The sequence below is a fragment of the Sylvia atricapilla genome, chromosome 2 (assembly GCF_009819655.1).
Source record: "Sylvia atricapilla isolate bSylAtr1 chromosome 2, bSylAtr1.pri, whole genome shotgun sequence".
Classification (NCBI taxonomy): domain Eukaryota; kingdom Metazoa; phylum Chordata; class Aves; order Passeriformes; family Sylviidae; genus Sylvia; species Sylvia atricapilla.
This window is the reverse complement of record NC_089141.1, coordinates 112,582,302-112,606,185: the sequence shown is the minus strand read 5'-3', so window position 1 is coordinate 112,606,185 and position 23,884 is coordinate 112,582,302. Positions and strand designations below refer to the sequence as shown.

General features: G+C 44.4%; 1 protein-coding gene across 3 annotated transcripts in view; it reads right to left on the bottom strand.

The window, feature by feature from the left end:
* ERG (ETS transcription factor ERG) overlaps nucleotides 1-23,884 on the bottom strand; it is a 142,559-nt gene that overhangs the window by 67,762 nt on the left and 50,913 nt on the right. The gene's annotated exons all lie outside the window — the stretch shown is intronic.

Below are 23,884 nucleotides of genomic sequence, written 5' to 3'. Positions count from 1 at the left end.
ACTCATCACCCTGCACTCGAGGTTGGTTGTCCTTAGTGCATTTCCACTTTTGCTTCCCTTCAGCTGCTCCAAACCATGAGGACCATCAATCCCTGCATGGCTTTTCCCCCATTCCCACCTTCCTTCCTCTCAAAATGAATTCACTCACTGGCAGAACTGAAAACATGAAGAGACAACCTTTGGGGACACCTTTTTTTTTTATTTAGCATTACTTCATGAAATAACAGCAATCAAGAATGGGTTGTTTTCCCATGGAAAAGGCTTTCCAGAAAAGAAACACTGGAAGTTTTTCAAAGTGAAAATCAAAGTACTTCATTTACCACCTCTTACCTGTAACCCAAGCTACTTAAGATTTTACCAGCCAAAGTATTTTTGGTGGCTACACCACTCTTTGCCCACCTTTTTCTGGAGAACAGCTACAGTCTCTACGTAAAAAAACCCACCACAGAGCCGGGAATTGAAACAGAAGCTCTGTTAAGGTGACACTGGAATTATTTTCAATAATCAATGCATGTCCTTCATAACAGGGAAATGCTGGCACTCATTTGCAGAGAGGGAATTGAATTCCTCTCTGCTCAAGTGGGATTGACTCCATCAGACTTGGAGGATTTTAAATGTAGGTGTCAGAATTACCCCAGTTCTCCAAGATTTCTGCAGTTCCCAACACAACCACCTTCTAATTTTATTCAATCTCACCTACAAGTGCTACTTGAAAGAGACGAAATGAATTTCACCTTTAAACTAATTCTCTTCTCTTCCCTACAAAGGGAACCTCTGCTATTCCAGAATTTTGACAACTCTGTCTTTATGAGATGAATCTCACCTAAACTTTCCTTCCTTTCTTCCTTAATTTCTCACCTCTGAAATATCAACTTGTACCACCAGATGCCAAAGGGGTACTGTGTGGATTGATTAATTAATTGATAAATCAAAGTGCACTGAAATTTTCAGCTCAAAGTTGCCACTGATATGGAAACCTATTTGGTTTATGTTTGGTGCTAATTTAAAGCTGGTTAAGTGGCAATGATAATGCAGGACACAATAAATAAATAAAAAAAAAAACACCAAACCAAAATATTTTCAAAAAAAGCAACTTTATACTTTCTGCAAGGAAAAGAGTAGCAACCTCGAGGGCAAAGGCTGACATTTTTCCTCACTTTCTTCCAAATGTTTTAGGTAATTTTAACTGAACTACACAATGGTTTGAAGTGGTTATTGGACAGTGTCCTTCAAAGTCCTCCCAGCCCTGGATTGATGGGCACTGCACACAGCAAATATTTCTGGAATATTGGATTTCCACCCCGTATTAGTCAGGGCTGCTCCAAGATTTTCATCAAGAATGGAACCTATTAAAGTGTCTCTCACACTCTGCTGTTTGGGACTCTCTCGATATTGTACTTCTTTGTTAGTGGCTGTGAACAAGAAACAGATGTGGGATATCTGTGTTTGAAACTCAGTGACCCCGAAAGACCAGAGCTCACCCAGATCACCCTGAAAAACTGAGATCTGCCACTCTTTGAGCACCTTCAGGTCCGTGCCCACGCTCAGGGATAAACCCATCCCCACTCCAGCAGACACAAGCCCTCAGGACTGTGAAACATCTTAATGCTAATGGTGAACTCAGGTGTAGTTTAATATTTGAAAAACAGCAAAAAAAAAAAAAAAAAAAAAAGGATTCCCCATCGGTCTTTTTCCTCAGTGTCAATCAGTCTTTTTCCACTTAGCTGCCTTACACCAAAGGGAAATTCTCTGTTTTGTCATAAGATTCAAAATACTCATTAGAAATTAAGCATTTGGGAAGTGTGATGTTACATCTCCTAGGAATGTTCCCAAGACCAGGCTTGGGAATCCAAAGTGTGATCCAAAAAGGATGAAACTCACACATTTCTGTAAGTGTCTGATATTTCTGTCTCTTGCTAAGACCTGCTAATACCATATGTCTTGTGAGGTAAAAAAAAAAAAAACACACTTTAAAAAATATCACTGTTAACTAATGCTGCTGGTTTTATAATAGTTACAAAATTAAATTAAAAATACTGATCGCATTGGATCTGTAAGGCCTGGTGTCAAATACCAACTATTCCAAACACACAAGAAATTCCACGTTAAGTCCTACCTGATCTGATTTCTGTATTTTCAAACCTCAGTACATCTAGAGAAAGACATTTCCAACAGCCTATAAGAAAATGAGATTATTATCTCCAAAGTACTACAGTGAAATCAAAGGACTTGGCAACGATAAACCAAAATATTTTCTCCTGGGGACTACTCATTTACTTTAATGGATAAAAACTGTGGGCATTTAGAAAAAAGAACACTGAATATAGTTAATTGCCAAGTTAAATCTACCTCAGAGCTTTTGCAGACCTGGGATTTGTCATGATCATCACAACCTTTTTAACCATATCTAAAGCAATTTGTAGGTCACACAGTGTTTTAAGAAATAAATATTGAATAAGAATATAGCATCAAGGAATAAATATATATAAATGAAAATAAAGACAGTGTCCTGCTTCCACAAACACGAATGGCAAAACTGCTTTTGCTTCAATGGGAGTAAAGTTTCAACCCTCTGGGAATTCAACAAAATGACACAATATCACAGTTCTCTGCAAACTGGAAATTCTGAGCTTCAGAGGGCTCTAACTTAATTGTGCTAGAAGGCACAAAAAGTACTGCCCAATAACAAAAAATGAACAGAAGTGGCAACAGGGAGGGAACCAATAATTGATAGGATTTAATGCACGATTTAAGGCTGGGGAAAGAATCTCTAAAGCCTTCTCCTACTGCGAGAGGCTTGCCAGACATGTGTGAAAAGCTCACTACAACATGTGTGTTGAATTACCCTGGTGGCCCGTGACTTTCCCAACAAGCACTCACAATTAGCTGGGGTCCAGGAGAACAGGAATTCAGTTCATTACTCCATGGAATGGGGCACTTCTTCTGACAAGATCTGTGGTTTGGCCCCAGAAAATGCCAAACTTTTCACGGCAGTCACCTGCACGGTGTGTCTGCATCTCCATTTTCCAACAGAAAGGTGGATTTTTAAATGATCCTGTTCTGGATATGATTTTTTGAATCACTTGGTTTTACTCATTCCAGAATTAGCCCGGAATTTCTTACACTGAATGATGGTGACTGATCTACAGAAGAGACTCCTGGTTAAAACATTTGGATCTAAATTCCTACTGCATTTCTCCAAAAGGAGCAGTGGAAATCTGGACAGGATGTCCGTGAGGAAAACCTGTCCCACACTGTCTCTCTAGTCAGATTTGAGGGTCTTGATGGAGGGGTGATCCTCTTTTCCCCCATGAAGTTGTAACCAGATTTGTGTTTGTAACCAAACTGTGCATACCACAGAGTTCTACTTTAACAACCAAGACATGAGGAAAAGCTGGGAGAATTTGGATTGTTCAGCCTGGACAGGAGAAGCTTTGGGCTGAGCTCAGGGTGGCCTTGCAGGGCCTGAAGGAGCCCCAGGAAACCTGGAGAGAGACAATTCCCAAGGGCTGCAGGGACAGGACACAGGGAATGGCTTCAACCTGAGAAATGACAAGTTCAGGTGGGATGTTGGGGAAAAATCCTTCTCTGGCAGGGTGGGGATGTGCTGGGCTGGAATTCCCAGATTTGCTGTGGCTGCCCCTGGATCCCTGGCAGTGCCCAAGGCCAGGTTGGACATTGGGGCTTGGAGCAGCCTGGGACAGTGGAAGGTGTCCCTGCCATGGATGGGATGGAACTGGATGATCTTGAAGTTCCTTTCCAACCCAAACCATTTTGTTTTGTTCAGTGGCAAAAAGGTTCTGATGGGAGGGCGGAAAAAATGTTATTCATGCTGCTGTCATTTTATTCTTATGATCTGGCATTAAAAAAAAAAAAAAGGGAAAAAAAAGGAACAGGAAAGAAAATTTGAAATTTTTTTCCTTAAAGTAACCAAGATTTATGTTTTAGTTAAGTGGCAATATTTCATGGGTTTTCAGTTCCTAGGTTCAACAAAGGACACTCCTGGTACCTGTGATGTGTCACTTGGTTACTGTAACTGCTGGATTTCTTTTTAATGATCTCATTTTGGGTTTGAAAATAACGCCACAGACGTGAACTCCAGTCCTGCAAAGACTCACGGCTGGCTTATCTTTACACAGCACTACGTTCTCACTGAGTTCAGTGAAGACTACATAAAATATAAGGAACAAATTTATGGATGTGGTTTTGCAGGTTTGGGACGTTATTTTTCTTTTAATTTTCACTTTTTATGAGATGTTTCATTGTAGCTGTTCCTAAGCCTGGGTCTGTTCCTTCACACCCCACAGGCACAAAGGATTGAAGGTTTGAATGTCCAGTGTGAGTCAGTCACCTGTGAGATTTATCAGTGTCATCAGAGCTTTAGGTGATTTAAACAGCAGCTGAAAAAAATGCTGAAAAAATTCAGAAAACCTGGATTTTCCTGCCTGATGTGGAATATCAACCTTCCACCCTGTGCTGCTGACAGAACTGAAAGCCAGGACTGCCTCAGGAGTTTCTCAGCAGATCTGCCTGTTTTAAAAGCCAAGTGAACACAGGTCTTGAGCGTGGCCAAGAGGTTTAACACCTGAACACTCAAACTCCTTCCCCTCCAAGGTTCCAGACTTTTCAGGACCTCTCACCATTCTGCATCTCTTCCATCACAACTCAGTGAAACCGTATTTATTTATGAGCAATGCAGTTATTTGCCAAAGAATGTGGTTTTAGGGACAGCTGAAGATGTTTGTTAGCTCAATACAAACTTGCTGGGTCGTTTTGGCACGAACAAAAATAACAGCAGGCTTTGAAAACACCAAGCATTCCCTTGAGCTGGTGTTTTTAAGTGGTTTCCACACTTGGTTTTCAGGGCACTAGTGAAAGCAAAGGAAGGAAAGAGGACAATTCTCAAAGTTTTCAAGGAGGGAACCCCCAGTCATCTGCATCCCTGAACTTCCAACACAGCAGTGCCAGGAGAGGATTCACCACTCAGTGCCTCCCTCCAGAGCTCAATTGATGCCTTAAGTTTTAGCTTTTGTATTTCCAGGTTCTGTGGTGCCCAGGGCTGCAGCTCTGAGCTCACAGTCAGTGTCACTCAGCTCTGCACACAGCAGGGACACAAAACAAATCCTTCTCCTGCTGCACACCAAGGACAACTTCCACCCCAACAGCACAAACAAGGGTGGGATGAAAAGAGAAAACAAGAAGGATGGGACCTCACAACTCGAAGCTGAAACTGGACAATTAAATCCCAATATGCAAATGGACCAAAACTTATAAAAATGTAAGACCTCGTGACCAGTCAGACATTTTGGGACCATTTTGGGTCCACCTTGGGTGTAGCCCTGGTCAGGCTCTTGTCCTGCCCAAGGTGTGTCCTTAAAGGCCTTTTAACAAATATCTGCTTTATCCTCCAGCTTTGTCCAGTCTCTGTTCTAGGTCTGCCTTCCCAAGGCATCACAACTTGCTCCTCAGTTCTCCTGTGACAAGTGGGACAGAAGGAATTGCAAACACCAGAATTACAATATGACACCATCTCAGACACTTTCCTGAATCAGAACCTTCAATCTCAAACTTATCCCAGGTCCTGCACATGGACAGCCCCAGGTCTGGCGGTCAGGGAAACTTTGTTTGCCATTGGAATATCAACAGCACACGGGAATAAAGTTATAAAGGAGCGCATTTCTCTCCAAGCTGTGTCTGTGCAGGCTTTGTTCAAGCCAAGCATGTGCAGAACCAAAGCATCTGCCAACATCACAAGCAGGATCCAAGCAAGTCCATCAAGACACTGCCAGCCACAGCTCCCTCCACGAGGAAAGAATTTGGGATGCCTTATTTGACACAGAACCACATAATTGCAGAGTCAAAAAATCAGAGTCTGTGGTTCTAATCAACTGCCAAAAACTGGGGTATGTTTCTGGACTGAGCTTCTAATAGGAATGTGAAAAATGAAAAAGAAGTTACAGCAAGGCTGATGTTACCCAGTTGTTATTCCAGAAATTGTCTTTAAAAAAAAAAAAAAAAATTGCAGGGGATAACAAATAAGATGATATGAGTCAGTTCAAGCAAGGTGGGAAAACATTGCTTTTTCAAGCTTCCTATACCAAACCACAGAACTTTGTGCACCATGAATATCCAAAATCATGTGCTGGTGATTTATGTTATTAATTTAAAGAATGTACAAAAGAACTCGAAACAATTGACTCTTCAGTTACAAAGATGATTTTTGTGTGTGTTCAGCTCTAAACAAAATGTTCAGCTGCTACAGGTGAAGGTTCATTGGAGAGATTTATTTTTCTCCCTCAGGTTGATTTTCTTATTGAGTGGGGTGTCTTTTTTTTCTTATAGTTTAAAAAAATATATTTATTTATTTATTTTAAGTTACTCAACCATTTTTAAATTGGAACACTGCCAAATTAAAATTAATTTCATTCATTAATTACCTTATGGAAATGATACACATAAATTAATGCTCTAATCACTGTTATTTCAGGCGTCAATCACATGGAGATTCCCTGGGCAAGACATGGACTGAGCCTCCTTCCCCAAATATTCAGCATATCCAAGGAAGGAAATGCAGAGGATACAGCAGGGTGACAAACATCTTTATGCACTGGGTAAATCGAGCTGCATAAACCAGATCATTAGGGCTGAGACTTCACTTGGGGGATGGTTTTTGAGAACTGCTGACCAGCAATATCAAAGCAGCAGACTGAAAGTGAAGGAAACTTGTGGTTTCTTTATGACTGGGAGATGAATTCTTTCATCAGATTAACCACTTCTGAGAGCATCCGGCGTGTCTGACACACTCAGGGGACAGCCAGGGCCTATTCTAAGGCAGTGCACGCAGGGGCTGACTCAGGAGAACATCCTCATTCAGGAAGGACATTTAATTTTAGATTTCACTCCAAGCAGATGCTCGAGCCCCATTACGCCTGGTGAATTTTAAGCTTATCCTCAGAGTCAAGCACGTGCTTTGGCTACTTCCCGAATCCAAGACTGGTAGGTGAATGCAGGTAGAAACACGTGGGAACTGCAGGAATCAGTGGAAGAAATAAAAATCTCAGATGGGGAGCTAATAAAATGTTAATTATTACACAGAAAGTTTCCAGAAAATGATGAGCAGGACTAGCAGAAAAGTGATCTCCCCATCAAGGTGCTGGGGGGACCAGCACGTCTCCAGGTCCAGCCCTGGGAGAATTACAGCTGGGGGCACAGATAAAAGAAAAATTCATCACTGTTTCATAAGATCCAGGCTTGTAAATCAGAACTTTTTTTTCTTGGAAATGCTCAAATTCAATGCAGGCTTGGACATGGAATCAAAGAATCACTAGGGCTGGGAAAAAATCCCCAAGATCAAGTCCAACCTTTGATTGAACATCACCCTGTCAGTTGAACCACAGTGCTGAGTCCTCCAAAACTCTGAACTTCAAGTAATCAAGTGCATGTATTCAGAAAAAAAACCTCCAAACACTCCAATGGTAGAGTTGGAAATTCAGACAAACATTCAGCTAAGTAGAAAAATTGATTAAAAAATGAATATGAAAACAGGAAATAGTCATTAGGGAATCAGTAATTAGACAGTAGCCTTAAGATGAAGGAGGGAAGAGTTAGATGGGATATTGGGAAGGAATTGTTCTCTGGGAGGGTGGGCAGACACAGGTTGGAAATTGGGGCTTGGAGCAGCCTGGGACAGTGGGAGGTGTCCCTGCCCATGGCAGGGTTGGAATTGGATGAGTTTTAAGGTCCCTTCCAACCCAAACCATTCTGAGATTCTGTGCTTTATGGTATATCAAACATCCACAAGCCAAATAAACCCCACAAAAAAACCAAAACAGAAGTGTGTTCCCTAAAAGGATCACTTCAGATTTCTCTCGCTCTCAAAGACAACTTGAACAGCAGAGAACAAATATCCTGAGAGAATAAATACTGAGAGACCACTCCAAGCTGTGTCAGGGCTCTCTCTGTGTTGTCCCAACCCAAGTGAAAATGAAGCCACCCAGGTGAGCACAAAAGTGAAGTTTATCTTCCACCAGCTCCACACAGAAGCTGTTATTGAGCCTCTGTCTTTCGGTGAAATTTGTGGTGGCTTTGTAACCCAATCTTTTAATAGGAAACCTAATATTCTACAAGGTGTTGGTCTCCTTGTGAGACTCAACTTTCATGAACATCAACCACTGAGGAAGATGCTCCACGTTGTTCTCAGCTTCAGTGGCTTCCCAGAGCTTTGCTCCATGGAATAATTGCAAAGTGCAATGATATTTGCCAGGAGAAGTTGATGCTGTTTTTTATCAAGGGAAATCAATTCAGAAAATAATTAAGACATGATCACACTCTTCTCCAAGCAAGCAGGAAGATGTCTCTAGTCTGCCAAGAGATCCAATTAGCTGAGGGAAACCAGTTTTGCCAGGTTTTGGAGAAACACAACAGGATTCCCTGGCAAAGAATGGAAACGTGGTCAGCAAATTATTTGGGGAAATAATAATGGGAATGACTAACATTTATTTTAAAGGATTTGCTAGTGAGAAAGAATGTTTCTGTGCTGGCACAAGGATATAAACGTTTGCGAAAAGCTGAGGGCAGAGTTAATGGAGGACAGCTCAAGAGTAAATGTTTTGAAGAAAACACTGTTGGAGGAGGCAGTTTTTTGTATTACAATCTCCATTTCATTCAACCTCCAGGAAAGGTCATTGATTTAATCAAAAGCTTTTTTTTTCCCCCTCTTTGGTCAGACTCCCAAACGCACATACCATCAAGATCTGGTGCACAGAAATAATTTGAAGCAAATCTCCTAAAAAAGGTTTTGAAGATGCCTGCCAGTAGAACATTGTGCCTCACAGCTATAATATCAGAAAAAGCCATTCAATTTAAATTAATATATTTGGCCAGACAGCTATATTAAAATTCTTGTTGTTTTTTCAGTTATAATGGTAGCCTGTGGTATGACTAGCCCTCCTCCTCCTCAAAAAAAAAAAAAAAAAAAAAATCCGTGCAGTTATTGCCTTTCTCTTGCCTAGGGTGCATCACATGTTTTCGATTTGGACAATCCCGCATCGCGCTGCCTCATTAAAACAAACATTTATGCAAAACAAAGGCCGTGTATCACAGGGCAGGGCTCGGGGAGCCAGCTTTGAGGGCTGCAGCCTTCCGAGAGCATCCATCCTTCAAAGCACAGCTTCCATCCTTCAAAGCAGAGCTTCTGCCAGCCCAGCTCTGATGTGCCGAACATTTTTGGGCGATGCCAGCTGAGTATGGTGTCCCCACCAACAAGGGAGGCTTCAAAAGAGATGCTGTGGAGCAGGGAAATGTTTTCTGGGGGAATGGGGAAGGTTTTTCCTCCTGTTTCCCCTCTCGGAGCAGCAGCCCTGCCCTGAGGAGCTGGAGGTGCTGGACAGCTCCACTTCTCCAGGGCCATTGCCCTGGGACAACCCTGCCCTTCTCACAAATACCTCCCCAACCCTCTGCAGGTGGGGAAAAAAACACAGGGAAAAAAAAAATAAACACTCCCAGAGCATCTGTGCAGGGAATCAGGAGGATGTGTTCTGTAGGAATTGTGTTTCCTGGGTCGTTGGCAGCAACTGCTTTCAGCTGGGGTTGTTTTTGTCCTTAATAATATCGGCTTCCCTCACGCTGGAGGAGGAAACACCCTCACTTCAAAAATATCCAGGATATTGACTCCCTCACTTCAAAAAATAGGACACTGAGAAGGGAATGGAGCTGGGGAAGGGGCTGGAACAGGAGTCTGATGAGGAGAGGCTGAGGGAGCTGGGAAGGGGCTGAGCCTGGAGCAAAGGAGGCTCAGGGGGGAGCTGGTGGCTCTGCACAAGTCCCTGCCAGGAGGGGCAGGGAAAGGAGGAGAGGAAATGGCTCCAATGGCACCAGGGGAGGCTCAGGGTGGAGATTGGGCAAGGAAATTTCCCTGGCAGAGTGGTCAGGCCTTGGGATGAGCTGCCCAGGGAGGTTTGGAGTCACTGTCTGTGGAGTGTTCAGGAGGAGTCTGGAGGTGGCCCTTGGGGACAGGCCTTGGGCTGATGCTGGTGGCACTGGGGTGGCCCTGGGGGATCCTGAGGGGCTCTTCCCACCTTGGGCATTCCATGGAATCCAAGCCCAAGGCACCTGCACATCCACCAAATGTTCAGGGGGCCACAACTCCCAATTCATCTGCTCCCAGCCTCAGCCCCTTGAGGGCTGTGAGGAGTCTCCAGGATGGTCCCTCCCATCCCAAGGGCAGGTTCCTCCAGAGCCAAAGGGCTGAGATGAAGTTCAGGTGAGCTTTAGAGGGACAGTCTGGAGGTGGCCCTTGGGGACAGGAGCTGGGCTGATGCTGGTGGCACTGGGGTGGGGGATCCTGGGGGGCTTTTCCCACCTCGATGATTCTGTGATTCTCTCAGATAAATAGTTTAAATGCCCACATTACAGATGTCTGAAGGCAGATGAAATGAAACCTAACAAAAAAACCTCTACAAGAGATGAATCTTTGTACACATTTTCTTTAAAAAAGCAAAGAAAATAAACCTCAAAAAAAATCAAACAAAAAAACCCCGAAGTGCCAAGGTTAATGCTTTTCATCCAAATCTCCCAATCGGTTTATTATGTCAAACTACACCACTACTAATCTAACAAAGTTTACACTTTCTGAATTTTGTAATGTCATAAAGATGTTACAGAACCTTGGTGATTATTGTGGTTTTGTATAATGTATTATTCCTCACATGAATGCTTTATCATTATGTGTCAAAATACAGGAATCAATGCAGGCAAATATTTGCATGCTTAAAAAAATATTTGCTGTTTGGCATTTCTGACATTTCACAAGCTCATTTTTAATCCCTTATCTACAAGAGTCAATAAACACTGCTAGTAAAAATCAGGAGAATTTTCTACAAACTCCCTTAAAATGTAGCACAATTAGTGACTGTATTTATAACTCCATACAGAAGAGGAATTACCAGCCTGTGTGCTACCTCAGCCTTCCAAAATAAGTATGGCCAATCCATATATTCTACAGTTGTATAAAAAGTAAATATTTTTTCGTTTTTGATGTGGCACAGTTTGAAGTGACTGACATGAAATTATGGCAAGGCTGTGATGCTTTGGTGGCTCAGGACACAAGTGACTTTTCACTAACTATTTATTTGTGGGAGTTCTGCACAGAATGATTCCAGTGGAAAAATGAGCCCTGCTGGATTTGTTTCTGGCCCGTGGCTTGAACCATTTCAATCATCTGTTAACAAAATCTACTACAGGAAATGCAGGGAGCCCACCAGTCCTACAGTTTGAGTACAAGTTTTTAAATCAACTTAGTGAATTCAGGCTGGGGCTTGCTGAAGCTATGAATGGATTGATGCAATGTGTGAAATACTTCAAAATAATATCTGTACAAATATCTGTACATATCTGTACAAATATGCAGAAAATAACTCCATGTTCATGGATAACTATGGAAGAAAAAAGTATTTAGGACTTAAACAGTTTTTTAAAATATACTCAAACACTTGGCCTTAAGAGCTCTACTCATGAGTTTATCTTGTAATCTCTCTGGATAACTCTACTATCTCTTTTATTAATAGACTAATTATGCTTGGAAGTGAGTGTTTAATTTCCTTTTACGAAGCTGGCAACTTGAGTTTTAAAAATACATGCTATTATCTTGCACTGAAGCCTGCCAAAATAAAATAGCAAAATAAAAATACAGTTCATCACCAGCAGAAGTATATACAGAGGGCTGAAAAAAAAGAGGGTGAGGGTTAAATTCTGTCTCTGTTAAAGCCAGGGGAGTTTTATCACTGTCTTCCTCAGAGCCTGCACTTCATCCCAGCTACTCATAACACTGTTCATATTTGATAGGGGACAATTTAAAGTGATAAATAGCAGCCAAATTGCACGTGTGTGTGAGGAGGGGAAGATTTCAAAACAGTCTCAGTGTCAAAACTAAACTACTTCTGTCAGTTTGGAGATTTTTTTTTGGCCTACCAGGCTAAATCTGAGTTTAGGCAAGGGAAATACTTCTGCTTCTGCTGGTTATCTGAGAGCTCCAGGCTGGTCAGATTGGCTCTTTCTGGAGTCACCTACTCAGATGTGAAGTTCAGGCTTGCTCAGATTTTAGAAGGGGCCACCAACCTTCACTCAGTAAATGGAGCTATTTCTATTATTGTGTCTATATATTGGTTTGAGATCTAGTTTCAGGCAGAAAAAGCTCTGGAAAAAAAAAAAAAAAGTATGCTTTTTCCTCATTTCCTGTTGGTAAACCTTTAATGCAAAGTCCTGAACCAGAAGCCACATTCACAATGTCTGCAGCTCTGCTCATCTGGAATGTGCTGCCAAATTTCACCTTTGAGATCTGGTGCCCATTGATGCTGAACCAATCATCATCATCATCATCATCATCATCATCATCATCAAGGTGGGAAGAGGCTTTCAGCATCCACTTCCAGCTTTCAAGGTAATTCTCCTACATTACTTCAATTTTATTCCATTCAGAGAGTGGAACTCTTCAAAGCAGGGAAGTTTAATATTGCCTTCCTGACAGTGGGTTCATTAACACCTTTGAAACAGCAATTTCATATCATCAGTCTCTTTAAAGGATTTATAATTTTTTTGCTTCTCAGAAAAACAGAAACAAAACCAAAACTTTAAACATATTTCTTCCAGAGTTTTGCTCTCAAATATAAATATACAGATTGGATAAGAAAACATGTTTATGCTTTGGAGTGAAGCAGCCAACAGACTTTGAGGATGGATTTCTACTGATTTGCTACCTGAAAATCGAAGTCATTAAAATGCAGGCTGACAGCAATGAAAGTTACCTAATTATGTATTCCTTCCTTTCTTTAAAGCACCTCTCCCTTCAAAAAACATTTCCTCTGCTCCATCAAGTGAAGTATTTCAGGAAACTCCCTCACAGCTTATCTCTGGAAGAGGGAGGAATATCATGTGTGGGTTCTGCCCACATGTGTGAAGCCGATCCTTGTCTCCCACATCCAAGGCAATTTTTAGCCAAAATTGTTTGCTGGCCCAGAGGGAATAATGGTTTTGAGTTAAAGCCACGTGCAGAGCAAGTCAGAGAGGAGAGATGCTACCCCCTGTCAAGCCTCTCAGATGTCTGGCTCTAAAAATACTTTTCTCGTGTCTGCCATGCCAAAAACAGTAATATTAACAGTGCTGCTATTACAGCCAGCACTTCCAAAAGTGCCTCCTCATTAAAGTCTCTCATCCAAAACAATTTAAATGCTCTATATCTAAACCACATGAAAGTCTGTAACAGTGGGGACAGGCGTTATCTGAGCCTCACCCAGCCTGGTTTGCTCATCAGGAGCTAGTAAAACATCTGAAATCACGGGCCCACTGTCCAGTTTCCTGGAAAAATGCTGTCAGCCACACACTCTGTCTTACACAGCTCCACCCAGGCTCTCACAGTCCTCATTTTTATCATATTTGTTCAGAAAAGCCCAGCCGACGCTGTGGGAAGTCCTGCAGTACCAGATCCCAGTGTTCCCATTAAACCTGTCTTGGAGAGCCTCTACTAAGGCATGTACTTATAAGATCAGGAGAATTTGCACCTTTTAAAGAAAAAAAAAAAAAACAAAAAAAACCAAAAAAAAACAACACATCATTTTGGAGCTGCTGGTTCCTTTCTTGAGTTTGAGATTTCCCTCTGGTGTGAAGGGCAATGGATGCCACCCCACATCTCTGACTCAAACATCCCACAGATTTTAAGAGGGGCATGAGAAGGGTAATTCCTTTCAGAAACTTTCACAAAGGAAAATTATTAACTTGATTTATCTTAAATGATGTCAGGAAGTTTTGGTCTCTAGCACTGGGCATCCAGCAGGATGCCAAGAGGATGCACCAGGCTCTTCTTAGTGGTGCCAAGAAATGACCCCAAAGCCCCAGGCAGGGACTGAGCCCAGCAATTCCCCTGCACAGGAGCACAACTTGTGCCCTGGGCAGTGCCCAGCCCTGAGCAGAGCCCAGAGAGGCTGGGGAGTCTCTCCCTGGGGATATTCCAGATCCCTCTGAACACAATCCTGTGCACTGGGATGGTTTACCTCAGAAATTTTTCTCGTGTTTCTTTGTTTTTAACTTCTGCCTCTACATGGCAGCTCTTTCCCCGATAAATTCATCCTCCTAAAAGGATTCATGAAGTGGGGAAATACTTCTGTCTCCTTTTCTGGCCAGGTGCCATCTCACCCCTGCACAGCAGGTGACTGAAGCAGAGGGAGACCTCAGCATGGAAGAGGCAACTGGCAGAGATGAGCATCTGTCTGAAGATCAAGAGCTGAGGAGAGGAGAGAGGCTGAGGGCACTTGGCTCATCCAGCTGGAGCAGAGGACACTGAGGGCAGAGCTCCTCTCGAGGGACAGCTCCCATCTCTGCTGCTGGCACAGGGACAGCACCCAGGGCATGGCTGGAGCTGTTCCAGGAGGGATTGAGGGTGGATTTTAGGGCAAGGCTCTTCCCCCAGAGGTGCTGGGCACTGCCCAGGCTCCCCAGGGAATGGGCACTGCCAGAGCTCCAGGAGCCTTTGGACAGCGCTGCCAGGGATGGGATTGTTGGGGTATCCATGCAGGGACAGAAGCTGGACTTTGATATTCCTTGTGTGTCCCTTCCAACTCAGGATATTCTATATATCTACAGAACAGAGACCACCTGGGTTGTAGCCTCCACCTGATGTTGACTCTAAGGATAAGGCAAAAGTAAACCTGTTTTGTTTTCCCCTCATCCTGAAGTGGGAAGGGAGAGGAGCCTGCTCAGGATGCAGTTTATTCACACCTTGTTTATTCACACTGAGGGCCTGATGTTGGAATTCTGGAAGCTGAAAATTCAGGTTTTAGTATATAGTAATATATATGGGGCAATATGGAGGATTTAAGGCATTGTCTAAGTCCTTCTTCTTCACCTTCTTCTTGGTGGTTTCGGATGGTTTTTTCTAATTGGGTGAAAAAGACTCACATTGCAGACCTTGTCTGGTCAATTATTGGGTCAAAAGTATAAACAATCTAGGTGTCATCTTTTAATTGGGTGATTAGTGCTTAAATAACCTCGGAAAGAGTTAGAGACACCTCTATTTTCCATCTCGTTAGTTAGAGCTCACAATCTGTGAGACTGTGCTTCAGATAAGAATTAATAAACACTGAGTCCCAACACAAAACTGCAACTCCTGTGTGTTAATCCCAGCTCTAACACAAAGAAAAGAAGATAAAAACCTCACAGCCTCCCATGACCAATGTCATCACAATTACCAACAATCTGCAGAGTGGTGCCAGTTGCTCAGAAGTGCTGCAGACTTTTCCAGAGGCTGCAGGGACATGGCAACCATTTCCTCTGAGTGGTTGCCACACCTTCCCCCTATAAAAATTGTCTGAAAAGCATTCAGGGATTGCTTCAGGATAAAAGCTGCAGTTCCTCACCATATGGTGCAAATGGCCAGGAATAAAGTACCTCCTTGTCAGGAAAAGCTAAAATCTGCCAGAGGCACAGGGATCCTAGCTGGGAATGATACCATCAGCCTTGGTTGGAGGGTTGTGCACTTGGACCTATTTTAAAGGACATTTTTTGTCACAGAGAAAAAAATAAAGATAAAATTATTTAATTTTTAGGGAGATCAAGCAGATATCAAGTGTTAATGCACGACATTTCACTGAGCTCCTAAAGCGACAGTATGAAATATATTTTTAGAATTATATGTAATTCCACAAGTACTGGTCAAAGGAAAATTAACATACAGGAGAGAATTATGAAACTTCAAAGAATCACAGCCCCATGAGAGATTTTTGCCCTCCTATCTCACACAGAAAACATCAAAACAAAAGTAGCAATTTGTAAATCTGAATTGCTAATCCCCGTACCTCTGATACCTTTAACTGGGTGCTAAAACTACCCAAGACAGCCATTTGAAATGTATTTGGTAGAACTTTTATTCCATCTGATCCATAGTTATAAAGCTGCCATGTGAATTTTATTTCAAGGGAACTCTTCAAGACTGTGAATGCACTTCTCCAGTAAAGAATCAAGCAGCAGCAATGTATGCAAATCCTTTAGAGAGATTATCGTTACCTTACCTTAGCTGTCCAAAAATTCAACATCTAGATTAGAACTGTTGCCTAGGCTCCTTTGAAATCTATTTTAAAATGAGATTAAATACTCTCAGGATATGCCAATATTTCCATGAGCTCTCAAGACAGTTTTAGCTCTCAGAGTTAGGGGAGATGGATCTTGATCCCAAAGACATAAAGTCTCTTTTCAGAGATGCCCAGGGACAGGATGAGGAGTTTATGGACTGGCCATAAACTAAAATTCAAGAAGTTCCCCCTCAGCATGAGGAAAAATTTCTTTCCATGGAGGGAGCAAAACTAGGTGTGGAATCTCCCTCTGGAGATATTCCAAACACTTCCCTGTGTTGCCTGCTCCAGGTGACCCTGCCTTGGCAGGGGGTTGGAGTGGGTGATCTCCAGATATCCCTTCCAACCTGAAGTAATTTGGGATTGTGTGACAGTCATGGCATGGAATTCGGAGCAGAGATTCACAAGCCTCATCTGCAGGACATCAGGAAGCAGAAATAATGGGAGATGGGGAGGCAGAGGACACATCCTCCAAAGCACATGGCCCTGGGCAGGCAGTGCCAGCCACTGCAGCTCCTGGTCAGAGGGAGCTCAGGGCACACACTGGGATCTCACTGTTATAGGTGGGAAATCAACCTGGCTCCCTCTGCTTGAACTGACACCGATGGAAACTCTGAATGAAGCACGTGGCCACTGCTTTAAGCAGCTCCCCAGGTGCTGATGTATCTGAGAGCCGAGGAAGCTCTACATAGGAGCTGCCTCATCCACTCCACCAGTTTAAACCCACCTCAGCAGACAGGTGCTTGTTTAGCAGTGGGTTTAGGCCAGACCCCCAAAACAAGACGCTGTGCACACTTCAGGTCACACCCGTGCCTTGGCAGGCTCCGCTGGGAAGGAAAAGGTTTCCTCAAGGGACAGGAACCAACTATTCTCTCATCCTGCAGTGAATGCCTGAGGTTGTGCCTGAAGGTAGCGATGTGATGGGAAGGATGCTCACACGGATTCCTCCTGCTCCACACTGTTCTCCCAGGCCAGAGGGATCATCAGTCCCTTTCCAGTGCCCAGTCCACAGGCAAATGCAGAAATGGAAGCTGAGCAGAAATTTCACTGCCTGATACAACAACTTGCAGAGGCCACAGGCTAACCCCAGGGCTCCCTCTAAGCATTTTTCCAAGGACTGCACTTGATGGTATGGCCAGAGACCTTTACTGTCACTGTCACTGGACAAGTGACATTTCCTTGGCCAGGAGAGACCTATAAAGCAGATTTCTAACACATCGCTGACCATCAGCTCTTGTGAGTTTCATTTTTATATTTCATTTCTTTCTTTCTGAAAAGTCTTCAGCCTGGAGAGGAGCCCCAGTTGAGAGGAGCCCTCAGCCCTGTCTGTCCCTGGGTGTCCCCATGTCTGTCCCTGTCTGTCCCTGTGTCCCCATGTCTGTCCCCATGTCTGTCCCTGTGTGTCCCCATGTCTGTCCCCATGTCTGTCCCTGTGTCCCCATGTCTGTCCCTGTGTGTCCCTGTGTGTCCCTGTCTGTCCCCATGTCTGTCCCTGTGTGTCCCCATGTCTGTCCCTGTGTCCCCATGTCTGTCCCCATGTCTGTCCCTGTGTCCCCATGTCTGTCCCTGTGTCCCCATGTCTGTCCCCATGTCTGTCCCCATGTCTGTCCCTGTGTCCCCATGTCTGTCCCCATGTCTGTCCCCGTGTCCCCATGTCTGTCCCTGTGTCCCCATGTCTGTCCCTGTGTGCAGGGAGGGCAGAGCAGCCCCAGGCTCTGCTCCAGGCCCAGCGATGGCCCCAGAGCCCCGGGCAGGGCTGAGCCCAGCAATTCCCCTGCACAGGAGCACAACTTGTGCCCTGGGCAGTGCCCAGCCCTGAGCAGAGCCCAGAGAGGCTGGGGAGTCTCTCCCTGGGGATATTCCAGAGTCCCCTGGACACAGCCCTGTGCCCTGGGATGGCCCTGCTGGAGCAGGGAGGTGACACCAGTGACCCACTGTGGTCCCTTTACTCATCCTGTGACTCTCTGTGATTCTATTCTAATACAAATCAAACCCCAAGCATTTTTACACCATCTGAGCAGCTCCAAAAGCTGATTATGGTATTAATTACCATCCTTGCCATTTGTCAGCCACTGCAGCACATGGATCACTGCCTGGCCCAGACAGAATACAAGTGTACCACAGGCTTAGGAGTTTGTGCAGAAAAACTTTTAAGAAGGTTATCAAAGAGAAATGGTTGTCATAGGACGCAGGTTCGTATTTCACTATAAATTAGAACCTGATAAGCAAAGAGCCAGAGACCAGTTTTCAGCATGGCAGAAGATTAATGCAGTGTCTCAAAAGTGCTTTTCAGTGGATTTAATTGCAGTGATAGTTATTCAATGGCACAGGTTTTTTTTACATTACTTTCTCAGATGGATTTGTCAAGAGTGCAGCGCTTTCTGCTTGGCTTGGTGAAACGTTCTGTATTTCCTTCAGTTTGTCCTGAATAACCTAAAAAATACACGACCATGGATAGAATCTCCAATCTGACTGGGGTCTCGCTTCCTGCTTTCCAGCTCATTACCCAATGGATTAAACAAGGCCAGTTTTAGGATGCAATGTGAGACACCCTGCTACTGATCTTGAGGGCCAGCCTGAAAAATCAGTTTTGACTATTTTTTTCAGGATTTTTCCTTGTTAGTTTTCCTTGTTTCTTTCCTATCCATTTTTAACGGCTGACCCAATGTCACTTTTTTCTTTGACAAGAAAGCATTTCAAGCTTTTTTTTTTCTAATAAACCCATTCTTTCAAATCTGCTTTTTTTTAATTTTCTTTTCTTTTTTCTTTTTTTTCTTTTTTTTTCTTGTGCGACCTAAAAATTGTGCTACAACAAAGACTTCCAATTTTCCTTCGGAAAATATACGTCCCATTTCACATGGTTGATGGAGGAGGTGTATTTATAACTTTGCCATTGTTTATTATTGCGACTGGTTAGGTGTTATTTTTGCCCTGCAGTAAGGCTTGGAGGTGCTTCCCAGCTCTGCTCTCCTGTTTGTTTTAAGAAGTAAGTACAAAGACTGTCACTCTTAAGTTCCCCACTTCCCCTGGGTCCATACATTTGTGTTGTGAGCAGCTCAGGCACTTCATTCTTCAGGCCTTTCAAAACTCCTGGATTAATACCATTAGGTTTGGGTAACTTGTTGCTATTTAATTTATCAGTTTGTTCCAGCACCTCGTCTGTTGATCCTGGCAACAGAAGCAAAATGCTTTAAGGGCGCCTCTAGAGCAGATATCTAAAGAAAGTCACACACACATCCCTAAAAAAAAAAAAAAATCCTCCCTCCAGCAGCCAGAATTGGAGATTAGAGCCTGGTTCATGGATGTGAGCCACACCAAACCAAATGGGGGATCCAAATAACTCAGGTCTTTCTGCTGCTGAACGCATGGTACCACGTCAGGGCTCTTTATAATCAGCACAATCCATAACAGATTTGTTTTTTCTCCCAAGTAGTAAACACTCTCATGCTTTATTCAGCTCAGGTGGCTGCTGCTCTGCTCCCAGCTGTGTGTGTGTGCAGGCACACGTATCCCAGAGACTGAGCACAAAGTGCTGCAGCTGAGAGACAAAAACCTGATCCACAGTGCAGACCCATGGAAATCTGGGAAAGACCTCCAAAACCATCAAGCCCCACCTTGGCAAACGGAGCACTGGGTGCCACATCCAGGTGTTCCTTGGGTTTCCACCACCTCCCTGGGCAGTGCCAAGGCCTGAGCACCCTTTCCATGGGGAAATTCCTGCTGCTGGCCGAGCTGAGCCTCCCCTGGGCCAGCCTGAGGCCGTTCCCTCTGCTCCTGTCCCTGTGCCCTGGGAGCAGAGCCCGACCCCCCCGGCTGTCCCCTCCTGGCAGGGACTTGTGCAGAGCCACCAGGTCCCCCCTGAGCCTCCTTTTCTCCAGGCTCAGCCCCTTCCCAACTCCCTCAGCCCCTCCTGGGGCTCCAGCCCCTTCCCCAGCTCCTGCCCTGGACACGCTCCAGCCCCTCCAGGGCTCTCCTGCAGGAGCCACAGCTGGACACAGCCCTGGAGCACAGAGGGACAATCCCTGCCCTGCTCCTGCTGGACACACAATTCCTCACCCAGCCCAGGGGCCTCTTGCCCACCTGGGCACCCCTGGGCTCGTGTCCAGCCCCTGGCACCAGCACCCCCAGGTCCAAACCCTGTCCCAGAAGAACTTCTGGTGACACAATCACCATCACTAAGGAGGTTATCCTCCCAAAAGCACATTAATTCAACCCTAAAGGGTGGACTCAGCGCTGCTGGCCACATCTGCCACTTCCCTGTCCCAAAACTGTGTCAAGAAGAACAAACTGAGGAACTGGCCAGGCCTGGACCCCCCTGTTTACACGAAGCAGCCTGGAGACAGATGAAGCAGGGAAGGAGCTGACCTGGCAGCAGCCCCTCAGCCCTCTCCCCCCATCCCAGCATTATTAGGGCTGCAATGGGATCCATGTGTGACCACCCCCCACGTGCACGGCGCTTCCTGAGCTCCCAGCCCTGCTGTTGAAATGGCAGCATCTCATTTATAAATCTGCTGCCAGAGGCCTGCAAAGGCTGGGCTAACTCTGGACACCTGCAAGGTCCATCCAGGGAGCAGGAAAAGAAGTAGGAAAAGCACTGGGGAGAGAGAGCAGTGCCAGCCCCCAAGATGGGAGTGCTGGGAGCAAGGAGAGCTGCTCCTAAATTTGCTTTGGAGCAAGTTTTTTGAGACCAGACAAAAAAAACCTATTAAATTTGGGGTTGTTTGAGCTGTATGGTCACACCCCGTGGTGGAGGGGCTGCAGGTCACACCGCCCAGGCATGATGAGGTGAACAACTCACAGACTCCACAAAAACTCTGGGATTTGGTTCCTTCCTACCCTTGAGCACATTAAACCAAGCACAGCCAAAACCAAAGGTGAGGGAGGATCAAAACTGTGCTACAGCAAACCAAGAGAAACACTTTCTCCAAAGCCTGCCTGGTAGATTTAATACGACTGGTTTTTGGAGGCTATCTATCATTTTCGTTTGGCATGAATATAAATCCAAAAACCCCTTGATCCCAAGAAGGCACTGAGGAGACTCAGTCAAGATTTCAGAAGGGGATGTGCTCCTTAACTTGGAAAGTTGGCAGATGATTTAATTTTGCGAGCAAATTTGACAGCGCCGTAGGAATTTTCCAAAATCAAAGAGCCCTTTCATAGGCTTCCCTACCCAATACTCAACCCAGCGTCTAAGAATAACATTCAGCCCTCATTAATTAATGATATCAGCCCGAATAATGTCAGATTGCCTCAGAGGCTTTGCTGGGAGGGATGAATCACACCCGGCTGGCTCCAGGGCTCTCCCTCTGACAAACACCAGTGTGTGATGATTGAAAGCTCAGCCTGGAAAGCTCAGCCTGGAAAGCTTTCACCCACGGAGCCCCAGCAGCCCTCAGCCCATCTGAGGTGTGTGGGGCACACCTGGACATTCCACCTGGCTGCATCAGGAAGGAAAATATTATTTTCACCCCGGTCAAATGGTGCTGCACCTCCCCGTGTACTTTGTGTGGTGGATGCAAGGAAGGACTGAAGAGGTCTACTCATTTTGGGGATTCCCAGCAGAGCCAAGATCATATCCAACAGCAAAATACCACTAAGAAATCTCTATCTGTGATTCTGGCTTTTACCAAAACTACAAACTGAGATTTCTCACTGAAGCCCCGCTCAGCTGATCCTATTCCAACTCAGGAAAAGGCACACCAGCTGTCTCTGTAAATGTACAATTTTACTGAAGCCATGATTATGTATGAAAACATCCAGTTTGCTTCCAGAGCGCTCTGTCCTAATATTGACATCAAATTGCCTCATTTCTATTTGCAAAACGACTGCAAATCCATGACTGGAGTTTTCATGTATCCACACTCCTGCAAAGGCTCAAATCAGTCATGAACACAAAGTTTGGTAATATCTGTGTATCACCATCTTTCCACGTCAGTGTTGCATTCCTGGGCCTCATCAAAGATCTCCAGGCAAGAACAGCCACATTGTCCAATGGATTCACACAAATATTTATCCATGGATGTTCTCCTTGTCCCTTCACAGTGGCCACGGCTGGCCAGGCACGAACCTCATCCCTGGTGTCCCATGGAACACCCCAGCCTTGCCACCAGCCCAGGGCTGAGCCCAGCTCTGCCTAAACACAAACTCAGCAGAAAGGCACATGTGGCCCTGGCTGTGGGATCCCGGTCACAGAGGTGAAGTGTCAGGCAGACAAAGCTTGGTTTTGTCCTTTTTTTTTTTTTTTTTTTTTTTTTTTGGTGCAGTGTTTGTTTATCCGCCGCACACGTCGTGCCCGGTAACGCGAAGCCACCAGTTTCGGGTTACAAATATACCATAAATGCCACAAAGTGATTTATTTTTTCTGCCGCGCCTGGGAAAGCAAATTTGGCGTTTTTCTTTAAAAAAAAAAAAAAAATCCCAACTTGACGCTGATGTATTCTGATTGCCACTGCAAATATAGATGTTTTTGTTATGCACAAGCACCGTTTTGATGTGATGGCCAAAAGCTCTCAGAGGGTTTGACTGGGAGCCTTGAGAAAGATCCATCAGATTTCGGGACCCCCGCCACAAACAATTTTCAGTTCAGTAGGACTGGTCGGAGAACAACTTTAATGTGCTTTTTACTCTGAGGCATGTTGGTTCTAAAAGCCACTGACAAGTTTCGCACACAAACATTTGTGTTTGGAGGAGGCGCTGCCAAGCAAGCCCTGTAAAAACCATTAAATCTTAAATTTGTTATTTCGCTAAAGCGCTCTGAAAAATCACACGCCGAGCGACTGCACTTTTAAAAACCCAGAGACGTTCATTTCACCCCTGAAATGTGATTTCTTTGAAAATCCTTTTTCCCCCCGTAGTCCCTGCCATAGGATCCACCCCAACATCTGGAGAGCAGAATCCAGGCTGACAGACTAATGCACATGTGGAGCAGTGTGTCTGCTCCTTTGCAGCTTCTCAGGACAGACACATTGTCTCCCTCGCCTTCTGCCTGTCCCCTCCTTTTCTTTTCCTTCTTTTTTTTTTTTTCTTTTTTTTTTTTCCCTACCCCCCTGCCCCCTTTCCTTTAATAAGACTCCACATGTCTTGCAGCTCTCTGCTGTGAATGTGACCAGGATGTGATATTGCCTTGCACCAACACACAACGTCTGGCTTAGGTGATACCAAGTTACTGCCCTGGCTTTGAATGCCTGCAAGGTTATTAACCAGCACATCTGGCTCTCTCCCTAGGAGGGTGAGTTCTGCAGTGCCCCAGGAATTTCTTTCATACACCACTTTTATTAGCTTTTCAAAAGAATACGGATTACCACTGGAAGGGAAGACTTAGGTCGTTTGCAAACATATTGGTCGCCAACCTGCTTGCCATGTTTGAAAAGGAACAATAGCCAAATGTCGTTATTTGATTTTCAGGAGTAATCTTCCTTCGTTTTTAGCATGCTCTTATTGCTCCTGGTCTGCATTAATGAAAAAAATTGCTGGTGATTTGTGACAAATTGAATTGGAAAAAAAAAAAAAAAAAAAAAAAAAAGCATTACAGAAAGCTACAAGGATAACTTAGTTTGGACATACAGCCCCCAAAACATTAATTTCTAATCCTGTTTTTCCTGCAGACCTCACTCCATGATCACAGAAAGGGAAGAGAAATGTGTTTCAGGCTTAATCAAAAGAGAGGAGCGCATGTGTAGCTCCAGAGAGCGAATTTATCTCCTTTGCCCACACATGGAAGTTGCACAGGACGTGAAGTTTGAATGCACAAGTGATATTACTGTAATTTC